Here is a 16825-nt window from a genome sequence, read left to right as displayed (position 1 = left end):
CCTGATCGGCTCCACCTCTCAGGCACCCAATGGCACCAACCACCACAAGCCTGAAAGAGCAAAGTGCGCTATGGTGCAGCCCCTGCACCCTATCGCCCCATAGGCTACACCCGTGAAGGAAGAGTCACCTGCAACAGTCCTCCCAAATGGGACCGGGACCAGCCAGGATCACAACCCAAATAATGCCCAGGCAAGTGAGTTAGCAGCTCCCTTTGCACTGACAGATGACTGCCACTCAGGGAGCAGCAGCGACGCGGGACGCAAGGAAAGGACAGGGAGGTCACAGGCATCTGTGAACCTGCCCGATGCTAGGAGCAATGGCAAAGGCCCCGAGAGCAGGCGACTTGAGCCAGCCGGGTTCCCACTGCCAGCACTGGGCACTGCGCCGCCACCAGACTACCTGGACACCACCCAGCAGTTCTGGAACTAGTTTGTCCTCACGCACTGGTGCTGACACCAGCACTGAGTCCAAGTATGTATCAAGAATGTACCTCACCAGTCAAATGTACTTGCCTCACAACTGTACCACAAATGTATATGAATGTAACTAGCCACCGGCATAATCTATATGTGGGGGGGAGAGAATGGAGTGGTCATGGACTCACAAACAGAAACCACCAGCACCTCCACTGCCAACGAAACCCAAGATGGAAACGACCCCGCAAGGGTCAACCAGATAGAGCTAAGCCCAGAGCACAGTCAATGCATGAAGTCGATTTGCACTAAGGACTTGGGGAGAGTGATGTCATGTATCTAGATATGTTACTGCCTGTACTATTGCATATGATGTGCCACCAGAGGGCACTACTATGGGAAACTTGTACACCAGCTGTATGGTCACTAAGGTATGCCACCTGAGGGCACTGCAGTGGGAGACTTGTAGGTTACCTGTACAGGTGGGCCAGGCCTAGTATAAAAGGCAGGCCACCATGTGTGATCCTCACTCTGGAGTTACATTAAATGGACTAAGGTCACTACAGTTCAAGTACAATACATTGTCACGTAGAGTCATTATCAGAGCATCTAAAGATGCAGGTACAGCAAGTGATCAGGAAGGCCAATGGAATCTTGGCCTTTATTGCAAAGGGGATGGAGTATAAAAGTAGGGAAGTCTTGCTACAGCCGTACAGGGTATTGGTGAGGACACACCTGGAATACTGCGTGCAGTTTTAGTTTCCATATTTACAAAAGGATATACTTGCTTTGGAGGCAGTTCAAAGAAGGTTCACTAGGTTGATTCCGGAGATGAGGGGGTTGACATGAGGAAAGGTTGAGTAGGTTGGGCCTCTACTCATTGGAATTCAGAAGAATGAGAGGTGATCTTATCGAAACGTATAAGAGTATGAGGGGTTTGACAAGGTGGATGCAGAGAGGATGTTTCCAGTAATAGGGGAGACTAGAACTAGAGGGCATGATCTTAGAATAAGGAGCCGCCCATTTAAAACAGAGATGAGGAGGAATTTCTTCTCTCAGAGGGTTGTAAATCTGTGGATTTCACTGCCTCAAAGAGAGCTGTGGAAGCTGGGACATTGAATAAATTTAAGACAGAAATAGACAGTTTCTTAAACGATAAGGGGATGAGGGGTTATGGAGAGCGGGCAGGGAAGTGGAGCTGAGTCCATGATCAGATCAGCCATGATCTTATTGAATGGTGGAGCAGGCTCGAGGGGCTATATGTTCCTATTTCTATTTCTTATGTTCTTATGTTCCTGCCCAATCCCCATGTCGCTTGATTCCTCAGAGTTAAAAAATCTATTGATCTCAGCCTTGAATATACTCGACAACTAAAGCATTCACAGCCCTGTGGGGTAGAGAATTCCAAATATTCACAATCTTCTGAAGAAATTTCTCATCTCAGTCCTAAATGGGCGACACCTCAACCTGAGACTATGCTCCCTAGTTCTAGACTCTCCAGTCAGGGGAAGCAGCCTCAGCATCTATCCTGTCAAGCACTCTGAGAATCATATATGTTTCAATGAGATCACCTCTCATTTGTCTAAACTACAGAGAGTATAGGCTCATTCCACTCAATCTCTCCTCATAGGACAACCCTCTCATCCCAAGAATCAATCAAGTGAAGCCTTGTTGCACTCCCTCGAAGGCAAGCATATCCTTCTTCAGGTACAGAGGCCAAAATTGTGCACAGCACTCCAGGTATGGTTTCACCAAAGCCCTGTACAATTGCAGCAAGACTTCCTTACTCTTGTACTCCAACCTCCTTGTAATAAAAACCAACATACTATTTGCCTTCTTAATTGCTTGCTGTACCTGCTTGTTAACTTTCTGTCTTTCATGTACAAGGACACCCAAGTCCCTCTGAACACCAAATTGTAATAGTTTCTCAACATTTAAAATTTTCTGTTTTTCTATTCTTCCGACCAAACTGAATAACCTCGCATTTCTCCACATTATATTCTATCTGCCACCTTATTGCTCTTCACTTAACCTGTCTATATCCCTTTACAGACTCGTTGTATCCTCACAGCTTATTTTCCCACCTAGCTTTGTATCGTCACCAAACTTGGATACATTACACTCGATCCCTTCATCTAAGTAATTAATATAGATCCGCAAGATCCTAAAAATCCACTGGGAGGATAGACGCACCAACGTCAGTGTACTCGCCCAGGCCAACATCCCCAGCATCGAAGCACTGACCACGCTTGACCAGCTCCGTTGGGCGGGCCACATCATCCGCGTGCCTGACACGAGACTCCCTAGGCAAGCACTCTACTCGGAACTCCGACACGGCAAACGAGCCCCAGGTGGGCAGAGGAAATGTTTCATGGACACCCTCAAGTCCTCCTTGATAAAGTGCAACATCCTCACTGGCACCTGGGAATCCCTGGCCCAAGACCACCCAAAATGGAGGAAGAGCATCCGGGAGGGTGCTGAGTACCTCGAGACTCGTCGCCGAGAGCATGCAGAAATCAAGCGCAGGCAGTGGAAGGAGCGTACGGCAAACCAGGCTCCCCACCCACTCTTTCCTTCAACCACTGTCTGCCCCACCTGTGACAGAGACTATAATTCCCGCATTGGACTGTACAACCACCTGAGAACCCATTTTGAGAGTGGAAGCAAGTCTTCCTCGATTCCGAGGGACTGCATATGATGATGATGATGATAATACAGATTGTAAATAGCTGAGGCCCCAGCGCTGATCCTTGCAGCACCTCACAGTTTACAGCCTGCCAGTCTGAAAATGACCTGTTTATTCCTATTCTCAGTTCTCTGTCCTTCAATCAATCCCCTATCCATACTGATATATTACCCCCAACTCCATGAACCCTTATCTTGCATAACAACCTTTTAAGTGGCAACTTGTCGAATGCTTTTTGGAAATCCAAATATACTACATCCACTGGTTCCCTTTTATCTACCCTGCTAGTTACAGCTTCCAGTGTCCCTGACGACTACATGTGCAGGAAGTGTATCCAGCTGCAGCTCCTGACAGACCACATTGCGGCACTGGAGCTGCGCATGGATTCACTCTGGAGCATCTGCGATGCTGACGATGTCGTGAATAGCACATTTAGTGAGTTGGTCACACCGCAGGTAACGGTTACACAGGCAGATAGGGAATGGGTGACCATCAGAAAGAGCAGTGGAAGGAAGGTAGTGCAGGGGTCCCCTGCGAGCATCTCCCTCCAAAACAGATACACCACCTTGGGTATTGTTGGGGGAGATGACTCATCAGGGGAAGGCAGCAGCAGCCAAGTCCATGGCACCAGGGTCGGCTCTGCTGCACAGGAGGGCAGGAAAAAGAGTGGGAGAGCTATAGTGATAGGAGATTCTATTGTAAGGGGAATAGATAGGCGTTTCTGCGGCCGCAATCGAGACTCCAGGATGGTATGTTGCCTCCCTGGTGCAAGGATCAAGGATGTCTCGGAACAGCTGCAGCGCATTCTGGAGGGGGAGGGTGAATAGCCACCTGTCGTGGTACATATAGGTACCAACGACATAGGTAAAAAAACAGGATGAGGTCCTACAAGCTGAGTTTAGGGAGCTAGGAGTTCAATTAAAATGTAGAACCTCAAAAGTAGTAATCTCAGGATTGCTACCAGTGCCATGTGCTAGTCAGAGTAGGAATGGCAGGATAGCTAAGATGAATACGTGGCTTGAGGAGTGGTGTAGGAGGGAGGGATTCAAATTCCTGGGACATTGGAACCAGTTAAACAAATACTTTAGTTCTGTCTTCACGAAGGAAGACACGAATAACCTTCTGGAAATACTAGGGGACCGAGGGTCTAGTGGGAAGGAGGAACTGAAGGAAATCCTTATTAGGCGGGAAATTGTGTTAGGGAAATTGATGGGATTGAAGGCCAATAAATCCCCGGGGCCTGATAGTCTGCATTCCAGAGTACTTAAGGAAGTAGCCCTAGAAGTAGTGGATGCATTGGTGATCATTTTCCAATAGTCTATCGACTCTGGATCGGTTCCTATGGACTGGAGGGTAGCTAATGTAACACCACTTTTTAAGAAAGAAGGGAGAGAGAAAATGGGTAATTATAGACCGGTTAGCCTGACATCAGTAGTGGGGAAAATGTTGGAATCAATTATTAAAGATGAAATAGCAGCACATTTGGAAAGCAGTGACAGAATCGGTCCAAGTCAGCATGGATTTATGAAAGGGAAATCATGCTTGACAAATCTTCTAGAATTTTTTGAGGATGTAACTAGTAGAGTGGACAAGGGAGAACCAGTGAATGTGGTGTATTTGAACTTTCAAAAGGCTTTTGACAAGGTCCCACACAGGAGATTAATGTGCAAAATTCAAGCACATGGTATTGGGGGTAATGTATTGACGTGGATAGAGAACTGGTTGGCAGACAGGAAGCAGAGAGTAGGGATAAACGGGTCCTTCTCAGAATGGCAGACAGTGACGAGTGGGGTACCGCAGGGCTCAGTGCTGGGACCCCAGCTATTTACAATATACATCAATGATTTAGATGAAGGAACGGTCAAAATCACATAAACACAAGAGAAAGTAACACCTGGACTCTTTTCCTGTTGAAATGGATGTAGATAAGTTTTTGAGTTCATTGCAATATGATGAATGATTGATTATGCAGAATTCAATATGGCCTTAATCTCATGAGTAACGGAACTGCTCTTGCATCCTACTCCGTTCATCTACAATCACTGATTCCTGGTATTGTTGTTGATGTACAAAACTCTAAATAAATGACACTGCCCTCTGAACAGCACTTAATAACAATTGTTGACATTTGATGAAGAAATTGAGTGTAATATCTCCAAGTTTGCAGATGACACTAAGCTGGGTGGCGGTGTGAGCTGTGAGGAGGATGCTAAGAGGCTGCAGGGTGACTTGGACAGGTTAGGTGAGTGGGCAAATGCATGGTAGATGCAGTATAATGTGCATAAATGTGAGGTTATCAACTTTGGTGGCAAAAACATGAAGGCAGAACATTATTGAATGGCGGCAGATTAGGAAAAGGGGAGGTGCAACGAGACCTGGGTGTCATGGTACATCAGTCATTGAAAGTTGGCATGCAGGTACAGCAGGCGGTGAAGAAGGCAAATGGCATGTTGGCCTTCATAGCTAGGGGATTTGAGTATAGGAGCAGGGAGGTCTTACTGCAGTTGTATAGGGCCTTAGTGAGGCCTCACCTGGAATATTGTGTTCAGTTTTGGTCTCCTAATCTGAGGAAGGACGTTCTTGCTATTGAGGGAGTGCAGCGAAGGTTCACCAGACTGATTCCGGGGATGGCGGGACTGACATATAAGGAGAGACCTTCGTCTAAATCATTAATGTATATTGTAAATAGCTGGGGTCCCAGCACTGAACCTTGCGGTACCCCACTCGTCACTGCCTGCCATTTTGAAAAGGACCCGTTTATTCCTACTCTTTGCTTCCTGTCTGCCAACCAGTTCTCTATCCACGTCAATACATTACCCCCAATACCATGTGCTTTAATTTTGCACACTAATCTCTTGTGTGGGACCTTGTCAAAAGCCTTTTGAAAGTCCAAATACACCACATCCACATCTACTAGTTACATCCTAAAAAGATTCTAGAAGATTTGTCAAGCATGATTTCCCTTTCATAAATCCATGCTGATTTGGACCGATCCTGTCACTGCTTTCCAAATGCGCTGCTATTACATCTTTAATAATTAATTCCAACATTTTCCCTTCTACTGATGTCAGGCTAACTGGTCTATAGTTACCTGTTTTCTCTCTCTGTCCTTTTTTAAAAAGTGGGGTTACATTAGCTACCCTCCAGTCCATAGGAACTGATCCAGAGTCAATAGACTGTTGGAAAATGATCACCAATGCATCCACTATTTCTAGGGCCACTTCCTTAAGTACTCTGGGATGCAGCCTATCAGGCCCTGGGGATTTATCAGCCTTCAATCCCATCAATTTCCCGAACACAATTTCCTGACTAATAAGGATTTCCTTCAGTTCCTCCTTCTCTCTAGACCCTCGGTCCCCTAGTATTTCCGCAAGGTTATTTGTGTCTTCCTTAGTGGTGAAGACAGAACCAAAGTATTTGTTGAATTGGTCTGCCATTTCTTTGTTCCCCATTATAAATTCACCTGATTCTGACTGCAAGGGACCTACATTTGTCTTCACTCATTTTTTTCCCTTCACATATCTATAGAAACTTTTGCAGTCAGTTTTTATGTTCCCTGCAAGCTTACTCTCATACTCTATTTTCCCCCTCCTCATTAAATCCTTTGTCCTCCTCTGCTGAATTCTAAATTTCTCCCAGTCCTCAGGTTTGCTGCTTTTTCTGGCCAAGTTATATGCCTCTTCCTTGGATTTAACACTATCCCTAATTTCCCTCGTTAGCCACGGTTGAGCCACCTTCCCCGTTTTATTTTTACGCCAGAACGAGATGCACAATTGCTGAAGTTCATCCATGTGATCTTTAAATGTCTGCCATTGCCTATTCACTGTCAACCATTTAAGTATCATTCGCCAGTCTATCCTAGCCAATTCACGTCTCATATCATCGAAGTTACCTTTCTTTAAGTTCAGGGCTCTAGTCTCTGAATTAACTGTGTCACTCTCCATCTTAATGAAGAATTCTACCATATTATGGTCATTCTTCCCCAAGGGCCTCGCACAACAAGATTGCTATTTAATCCTCTCTCATTACACAATACCTAGTCTAGGATGGCCAGCTCTCTGGTTGGTTCCTCGACATATTGGTCTGGAAAATCATCCCTTGTACACTCCAGGAAATCCTCCTCCACCCTATTGCTACCAGTTTGGTTAGCCCAGTCTATATGTAGATTAAAGTCACCCATGATAACTGCTGTACCTTTATTGCACGCATCCCTAATTTCCTGTTTGATGCCATCCCCAACTTTACTACTACTGTTTGGTGGTCTGTACACAACTCCCACTAGCATTTTCTGCCCTTTGGTATTCCGCAGCTCTACCCGTACAGATTCCACATTATCCAAGCTAATGTCCTTCCTTACTATTGCATTAATCTCCTCTTTAACCAGCAATGCTACCCTACCGCCTTTTCCTTTCTGTCTATCCTTCCTCAATATTGAATACCCCTGGATGTTGAATTCCCAGCCTTGGTCACCCTGGAGCCATGTCTCCATAATCCCAATTACATCATATCCGTTGACAGTTGTCTGCGCAGTAAATTCATCCACTTTATTACGAATGCTCCTCGCATTGAGACACAGAGCCTTCAGGCTTGTTTTTTTTTAAAAAAAACACTCTTTGTCCTTTTAGAATTATGCTGTAATGTAGCCCTTTTTGACTTTTGCCTTTGATTTCTCTGCCCTTCACTTTTACCATTCTCCTTTCTACCTTTTGCTTCTGCCCCCTTTTTACTTCCCTTTGTCTCCCTGCATAGATTCCCACCCCTCTGCCATATTAGTTTAAACCCTCCCCAACAGCACTAGCAAACACTCCCCCTAGGAAATTGGTTCCGGTCCTGCCCAGGTGCAGACCGTCCGGTTTGTACTGGTCCCACCTCCCCCAGAACCGGTTTCAACGTCCCAGGAATTTGAATCCCTCCTTCTTGCACCACTCCTCAAGCCACGTATTCATCTTAACTATCCTGCTATTTCTACTCTGACTAGCACGTGGCACTGCTAGCAATCCTGAGATTACTACGTTTGAGGCCCTACTTTTTAATTTAACTCCTAGCTCCCCAAATTCAGCCTGTAGGACCTCATCCTCTTTTTTACCTATATCGTTGGGACCGATATGCACCATGACAACAGGCTGTTCATCCTCCCCCTCCAGAATGCCCTGCAGCCGCCCCGAGACATCCTTGACCCTTGCACCAGGGGGGCAACATACCATCCTGGAGTCTAGATTGCAGCCGCAGAAACGGCTATCTATTCCCCTTCCAACAGAATCCCCTACCACTATGGCTCTCCCACTCTTTTTCCTGCCCTCCTGTGCAGCAGAGCCACCTATGGTGCCATGAACTTGGCTGCTGCTGCCTTCCCCTGATGAGTCATCTCCCCCATCAGTATCCCAAACGGTATATCAGTTTTGGAGGGAGATGACCGCAGGGGACTCCTGCACTACCTTCCTTCCCTTGTGCTGCCTGATGGTCACCCATTCACTATCTGCCTTTGTAACCTTTACCTGCAGTGTGATCAACTCACTAAATGTGCTATTCACGACATCCTTCGCATCACGGATGCTCCAGAGTGAATCCAGTGCCGCAATGCAGTCTGACAGGAGATGCAGCTGGACTCACTTCCTGCACACATAGTAGTCAGGGACACTGGAAATGTCCCTGATTTCCCACATAGCACAGGAGGAGCATGACACGGGTCTGGGCTCTCCTGCCATGACTTAACTCTTAAATTTACTTAATTGGCAATAATGCCAAAGGTTTCTTACTGATAAGAAAAAGGAAAAAGATAAAGAACCCTATGATCTGGGCCATCAGGTCCAAGGGATTTATCAGCTTTCAGTCCCATTAATTTCTCCAGTACTATTTTTTTACTAATAACTTTTTTCAGTTCTTCATTCTCACTAGACCCTTGGTTCTCCACTAGTTCCAGGTTTTTTGTGTCTTCTTCCGTGAAGACAGACACAAAGTATGTGTTTAATCTCTCTGCCATTTCCTTATTTCCCATTATAATTTCTCCTGTCTCAGCCTGTAGGGACCCACATTTACTTACAATTAAATGAGCAGCTTGTAACAAAAAAACTTTCATGAATCTCAATTCTTCATAACTATGAAGGTCTTAAAAATCTGTGTCAAAGTCCAGTTCCATTCTCTTCTTCAGAAAATAACATCCGAGTTCAATCTTTCCTCATAACAGACTGCGAAATTCACGAACCAGCCTCAGAGCCCTCCTCTACTCTTCCTCCAATAATTCTACATATCTCCTTTAATATGATGATGATGAAAACTGAGCGCAGCACTAAAACTGAGCGCAGCACTCCAAATGCAGTCTCCTCAGGACTGGATAAAACTACATCATCCCCTTGTAAACCACACCATTAGAAGTGTATGCATCTCAACATTGTATTTGCTTTCATCACCACCTGCAAAAACTGAACAATTAAATAAGCGGTTTTTAAAAATAAATTATTTCCTCTTCGATTCCTAATTAGTTTAGATGCAGGAATGGGTGTTCTCTCCATGTAGAATACACGTGCAGACTAACTTACAATTCTGAGATTATGGCGTGGAGTGTACAGCATTTATCTTGCAAGTGAAGGGCAGGGGAAAACCATTAAAATATATGAAGCAAAGATGGGAGCATAAATTATCCCTTCATCGGCAATCACATAATGTTATGGAGTCGTTTACACCAATAATTAACAATTGCAAACAAATAAATGACCAGAATACTTTATACATAGGAAAAGAAAGTAGGATCAAGAAATAACATACTTACTAGCGTGGTTAACAGAGTTTACTCCATTCACTCTCTTTAATCACTAAAATAAAAATGCTTTAAATCTAAAGTAATAACATTATTAATTACTGATGTGACAGGATGATGAGCTTTCATAAAGCGGAAGGAGGGGGCGAAATTAAATGGCTCCCTTCATTTATAATCTAAACAGCAAGTGCAGCCTGAGCGTCGCCATGGTCACTAAACCAACCGAACCTGACAACGCGTCAAAAAACGAAGCACCGCCCTCCCACTAACCCCCGATTCGTTAAGATCGATTGCACGACGGGAAAGCGCGCTTTCTGTATGGCCTGCGTTGCTGTCAATCAAAGAGCCGTTTCCGCCTGTGAAAAAAAGGTAAGTTCGGTTGAAGGGAACGCGCTGGGCAATTCACGGGAGGGAGGCGGGGCTCCGCTCAGCGCCCTGGCGCCTTCGTTATTGGTCATCTTCCCGCGGAGGAGGGCGGTAACCGCTACGCTGATTGGCGAGCCGACTGTCAATCAGAATGCAAAGGGGGCGGGGCGGGGGGCGCGCGCGGCGGACGCGTCGTTTCCGTTTGCGGCGGGGGGGGTGGTTCGGTTGAGCGGGAGCGTCGAGCAACGCAAGGGAAAGAAGGCAGTGACGGCCGGGAGGGCGGGGGCAAAAGGAGAGAGTGAGAGAAAGAGAGAGAGAGTGTTACCTTCAGACACTAGGCAACGGGCAGAGAGTGAGAGAGAGGGCGGCACTGTTTGGTCTCACGTTCACGGTGGATCGAGAAGCCAACTCTCCTCAGAAGAAGGTGGAGGGGAGATAGTGAGGAGCCGCCGCCGAGCAGCGACACTCCGCCAGCCCTCCCGAGATGAGGTAAGCCGCTATCCTCCCTAGCGCTGCAATGGCTCTGCTTGCAGCCAGGGGATCACTGCCTCTTGTTATTGCTGCTTGGTGCAAGGATGTGTGTGTGTGTTTTCAACCTTAAAATAAAAATATATATTTTGTCTGAAAGTATAGCTGGCTTGGATTTCTGCGCCTTATTAAAAGTAAGGCAGAGTCAGTTGTTATCATTGCTGGCCAGGAGGTCAGAGGGCTTTGGGAAGCTTACTGGTTGCCGTACTGATTTTTGTTCTTTTAATTGTCTGGTGTTTAATTGTCTTAGACTGCAGGGTGAAACGTGGTGGGATCAAGGTTGATTTAGAGCTTGCCTTTCTTTTCCCGTTTGTAGCTCCTCTGGTGCAGAGTGAATTGGGCCCAGAGAATATTAAGTGTAATCCGATACAAGTGTTTTTGGACCATTACAAGGAGCGGGCAATCTCGTTTTTTCATGTTGCTGTTACCTGATTATTTCGTCGCTGGATATATTCTTTCTGTGTGCAAATGTCAAGAGTAGTATATACAAGCCTAAATGGTTGTAGAGATTTTCTTTTTCCAGTTTGATTAACTGTATTGAGCAGCATTTAAAGCAGAATTGTGGCAATCCAAAGCATGCGGTTTCGTTTGAGCTAATTGAAAATGAGCAGTAAACGGATGCTGCAAGAATAGCATTTAAGGATTTGTTGGTTTCTAAAGTCGTGGTGGGTTCTGCGCCCATTCGAATATTTCAGAAAAAATCTAACTCAGCCAGTCTAAAAATGTCTGGTCCTGGCGGTTAATTAAGTGCAATCTGCGTGTAGCAGCTCCTATCATTTTTTTTTACACAGTGAGATTTGAGAATTATTGGCATTTGGCACAGGTTATTAGGTGTTAGTTGTATTTATCGAGCTCTGAAATTTAGCATTGAATTGAACGAATAATTATGAATTTTTCAGCAAAACGAGTAACCACCTTGAGATTAGGTTAGACAGTAGAACAGTGGTCATTAATCATGATGATGCAACTGACAGTATAACCTGGTTTGCCTTGCCAAATAAACTACTCTACAATAAGATTTATTCCATAGGTAGCATGCTATTTGAGTATTAATGAACTAGGAAGCATGTGCAAATTGGATTTGGTAGGCAATGATTTAAGTTAGCAATCAGTATTGTGATCAGACTATGATGCATGCTGAGAACACAGGTGTATGCATGTAGATCCAGATATAATTATTGCCATTATATCCTTTCACTAAATTGTAAAAAAAACCTTAAAATTGCATTGTAAAATCGTTATGGAAACAAATCTGACACAGACAAATGGGAGTCAGATTGAGTTTTAACAGACACAAATGTCAGAATCTTCATGAAAAGGTATGTGGAGAAATGAAAGGCCTCTTTAAAAAAAAAAGATCACGTTGAAACATTAGCACAGCAGTTTTGATTTGTATGTAAATCAAAATTCTAAATGAATGTAAGTATGCAAGAGGTTTTAAACTGCTGTGCTATGTTTCAATGTTTCAACGTGATCTTTTTTAGAGGCCTTTCATTTCTCGGCATTAATGGTCAGAATTTCTGAAATTTGCAATGTCAGTCATTCTTTGCTATATCAACTAAGTGCAATTTGAATAAAAGCAAAATACTGCGGATGCTGGAAATACTCAGCAGAAGAGGCAGCACCTGTGGAGATAGAAAGAGAGTTAATGCTTCAGGTCGATGACCCTTTGTCAGAACTGGAAAAAGTTAAATGTAACAGATTTTTAAGCAAGAGTGGGGGGGTGGGGAAGGGGGGAGGTAAGAACAAAAGGGAAGGTCTGTGATGTGATGGAAAGCAGAAGAGATTAAGAGACAAAAGGGATGATGGTGCAAAGCATAAGGAGATGGTAATGGGACAAGTTAAGAAACAAAAGATGAGTCTATATAGGATGTAAATGGCAGAATAATCAACATCTGCCATGTGAAAAAAAATAAGGGCAGAGGTTATGGTCTGCAATTGTTGAACTCAATATCGAGTCCAGAAGGCTGTAAACTGCCTAATCGCAAGATGAAGTTATGTTCCTCGAGCTTGTGTGAGATCAGAGTGGAGCAGAAAATTCAAGTGACAGGTGACCGGAAGCTCAGGGTCATGCTTATGGACTAAAGGATGTGCTCTGCAAAGCGGTCACTCGGTCTGCGTTGTGGTCTCCTCGACATTGGGAAGACCAATCATGAGCAGCGAATACAAGTATGCTCAATTGCAAGAAGTACAAGCAAATCGCTGTTTCGCCTGGGAGAAGTGTTTGGAACCCTGGACAGTGGGAAGGGAGGAGGCAAAGGGACAGGTGTTGCATCTCCTGCGCTTGCACGGGAAGGAGTGTTGGCGGTGATTGAGGAGAGGTTCCTTCGGAATGCTGAAAGGGAGGGAAAGATGTGTTTAGCGGTGGGATCACGCTGAAGGTGGCGGAGGGTGTGGAGGCTGGTGGGTGAAAGGTGAAGACAAGTTCTGGGAGGGAGGGGAAAGGATGAGTGCGGGAAATAGAATGAACACTGTCGAGGGCAATGTCAACCATGGTAGATGGGAATCCTCGGTTGAGGAAAAAGGAAGACATATTGGAAGCACTAATATAGAATGTAGCGTCGTCAGAACCGATGCGACAGAGACTAAGAAACTGGAAGAGCGGAATAGAGTCCTTGCAGGGGTGGGAGGAGGAGTAGCTGTGGGAGTCAGTGAGCTTGTAGTAAATGTTTGTCAATAGTCTATCTCCAGAAATGGAGCCAAATAAGTCGAGGCAGGTAAGAGACAGAGATGGACCATGTGAAGGTGATGGAAGGGTGGAAATTGGAAACAAAGTGAATGAAATTTTCTAGTTCAGGGTGAGAGCAGGAAACGGCACTAATACAGTCATCAGTGTACTAGAAAAAGAGGTGAGGGAGGGGACCTGAGTAAGCCTGGAACAAAGAGTGTTCCACATATCCCACAAAAAAGCAGGCGTAGCTAGGACTCATGTGGGTTCCCATAGCAACAACTTTAATTTGGAGGAAGGTGAGTGGAGTCAAAGGAGAAGTTATTCAATGTGAGAACAAGTTCAGCCAGGCAGAGGAGGAGAGGGGTGGTGGATGGGAACTGGTTGGGCCTCTGTTCAAGGAAGAAGTGGAGCGTCCTTAGGTCATCCTGGTGGGGGATGAAGGTGTAGAGAGACTGGATGCCCATCGTGAAAAGGAGACGAATGGGGCCTGGAAATTGTTTAAAGTGGCAGAGGGCATCGCAGGAGTTGTGGATGTAGGTGGGAAGAAAAAATGGTCGAGATAGGAAGAGAGAAATTCCGTGGGGCAAGAACGGGCTGAAACGATGGATCTACCAGGGCAGTCCTGTTTGTGGATCTTGGTCAGGAAATAGAAGTGAGCTGTGCAGGGTTAGGGAACTGAGGTTGGTGGCTGTGGAGGGAAGATCTCCAGAGGAGGCAAGGTCAGTGACCGTCTTGGAAACGATGGCTTGATGTCCGGTAGTGGGGTCATGGTCTGGGGGGGAGAGGAGGGGGTATCAGAGTTGGCGTTCACCCTCCACAAGGTCGAGGTCGGTTCGTCAAACAACAACAGCGGCACCCTTGTCAGCAGTTTTAATGACCATGTTGGGGTTGGATCTGAGAGTGGAGTGCTGCAATTTCAGAGGGAGGTAGGTTGGAGTAAGTGAGGGGAGCAAAGAAATTGATACGTGCAATTTGAAATTGTACTGCCAATAGTGAAAAGGTTTCTGTTAAATCATTGTCTTTTTGGAACAGTTGTGCATCGCTAATATTGGGAACCTAATTTTTCAAATCCTTGTGCTGTCTATCAATACCATCCTGCTACAAGTTACAGGTATCAACTCAGAGCATATTTAAATGTTATTTTCGATTATTTACTGCTCTTTCCTCTTGTAACCTACTGATGCCACACATGACAGAGGTTCAGTTGGAGACTGCTTTATACAATTCTGTTAGCGTGGCTGTAAAAGGAAACCAGAAGGCTCGAGGAAGCATACAGACCTGTAGTTTTTCCTCACTGTCAGAGTACCTGGATTGCACTTAACACCTCATGGAAGCATTGCTAAAATTGAGAATCTTATCCCTGTGTAATGGAAAATCATTGAGTTCCCAATTTAATGTCCCATTGTGCTGTATTGTTTCAAATTTTTATTAAACCTAGTCAGAAAATAAGGTTTTAAAATACCCATTATATATGGATTTACATAGTCCACAGGGCCAACCTTTTCGCATGTGGTTAAATAGTTTGGCCACAACTGTTTAATGGTTGAATCTGATGGTTTCTTTGGCAGTATATTTATAATGACAATTCAGACTACAGTGTCAAGTAAATTTTCACTTAAATTTGTCAACAGGAATACAACAAGATGCTGGGTAAAGTGACCAGCGCTTTCCAATCCATATTGCAGCTTTGCTTACTAGAGATTTCTGTACTCCATATAAAGGCATAATATGGGCAACAAGTGAAGCATTTAATCATGGTTACTGCTGTGCACTGAAGTCATGTCAGAAGTAGTTGAATGCATTTACAATTTGATGTGGCTTACAAACTAATAGGAGATTCAATTGGTAGTTAACTATAGAAACGCATGAGGCAGACACAAGTGTTATTTCTAATACATGTATTATTATTTGTGTGGATCTCGCCATAAGAACTATGGGAGCTTGAGATCTTGTAGGAATGGCACCTAGAAATTTGTGATTTTGTCCTTTTTTATGTTTCTATATTTTGTTTGAATTTGTGGGGTGGGGGTACGGGGTATAGGCTTTTCCTACTTCCCTGCTGCCCCCCCCCCCCCCCCCCCAATCACCACCACCAAAGAGTAAACAAGTGCCCAAACACTCAATTCCACAAGAGCATTCTTAATGCACCAGTGTGAAAATTGCATTTTGCTAGTGCAGACATTTTTATGGCTGTACTGTCAATTTGTTCCAGAATAATGGGCATTTGCGTATCGACCGTGTCAGTCTGGATTCAACCCACCCATTAAATACAGGTTATGTGGCTCTCCTGTGGTATTACTCGGAGTCAGTCTTGCTGTGTCTGTCATCTTCATGCTGCAAGCTGAATCTGTCCCCTTTCCCATGTCTTTGTCTGGTATTTTTCTCATTTTTTGTGTTTTCTGTTCCTCCTGCTCTGCTACTCTCGATATACAGGTGCAGCGCTTAAAATTTGGAACCCTCAGGACCGAGGCCATTCCAGATTCTGGGCTTTTCCAGACTTTTGATTTGCTTTCTGATGACGCGTATCTGGAAACACCGAAGCCGAGGTTCGGCTATTTCCAGATTTCAAACGTCAAAGGGTGGGGGGATTGCTGCGCCTGTATGAGGAGCTCGGTTTAGTTCTTCTTTTTGTTTCCCATGACGCTGCTTCTTTACTGCATTTCTGTACAGCCGCATCCAAGCCTTGCAGATGCAGCTGACAGCCGTTCAGTTGCTACGACAACAGCTTGAGGAAAGCATTCAAACCAATCTAGATCTGCAGAAGAAATTGGAACAGCAGCTTCATAATGTGCTACAATCGACCATTTGTATCCCATCGTTTCTTTTTGCCTCCTAGATTTGCCCCACTCGCCTCACTGCCGCTGCCCATACCTCGGGGCCTCTTCGTCGGCCTGCCCGACCACCTACTCGGTGGCGCCCCCGCCCGGTGTGAACAGCTCCTCGGCAGGGCCCCGTTGAGTAAGTCGTCGGACGGGCCAGGGTCTGGTCGAGTAGGCCCCGAGGTAAGGACAGCAGTGGTGAGGTCCAAGGTTGGGCAGCGGCGAAGCCCCAGGGTAGGCGGGTCCGAATTCCGGAACACTTTACGGGTTCTGGGCGACCCTGCCACCGATCGTTCCAGAACTCCGGATTCTTGGTGTTGCACCTGTACTTGCATTTTTGCTGCTCTCTTTCATTCATACTCTTTCTCTTTTTGTCTCTCTCTCTCTCTCTCTCTCTCTCTCTCTCTCTCTCTCTCTCTCTCTCTCTCTCTCGTGGCTAGTCACAAGGAGGTTCTGACCAGGGCCACAAGCTGGCTTTTATTTCACTGGTGTGGGAAGGGATCCAACCAGAGTTCCAGGATGGAAACGGGAGGGATTCCAGCTGGTGCAATACATGTCTATGAAAGGGGTGGAACTCTGGTGCTTTT

The 16825-nt window shown here is 45.3% G+C and overlaps 2 protein-coding genes across 7 annotated transcripts in view; one reads left to right on the top strand and one right to left on the bottom strand.

Moving 5' to 3' along the window:
* Positions 1 to 10088, bottom strand: part of cryzl1 (crystallin, zeta (quinone reductase)-like 1) — a 100323-nt gene extending 90235 nt beyond the window's left edge. For 3 of the 4 annotated variants that reach the window (XM_070893818.1, XM_070893820.1, XM_070893821.1), the window contains exon 1: positions 9867 to 10088. The gene's annotated coding sequence lies outside the window, so the exon portion shown is untranslated. Of the gene's footprint in view, positions 1 to 9862 lie in introns of all 4 variants that reach the window. The other variant, XM_070893819.1, reaches the window with a different exon arrangement.
* Positions 10089 to 10456: 368 nt separating this feature from the next.
* The window catches only part of itsn1 (intersectin 1 (SH3 domain protein)), a 276283-nt gene continuing 269914 nt past the window's right edge, over positions 10457 to 16825 (top strand). For all 3 annotated transcript variants that reach the window (XM_070893816.1, XM_070893815.1, XM_070893814.1), the window contains exon 1: positions 10457 to 10709. The gene's annotated coding sequence lies outside the window, so the exon portion shown is untranslated. The remainder of the gene's footprint in view (positions 10710 to 16825) is intronic.

The sequence above is a fragment of the Pristiophorus japonicus genome, chromosome 11 (assembly GCF_044704955.1).
Source record: "Pristiophorus japonicus isolate sPriJap1 chromosome 11, sPriJap1.hap1, whole genome shotgun sequence".
Taxonomy (NCBI): Eukaryota; Metazoa; Chordata; class Chondrichthyes; family Pristiophoridae; genus Pristiophorus; species Pristiophorus japonicus.
This window is presented reverse-complemented; position numbering and strand designations above follow the sequence as displayed.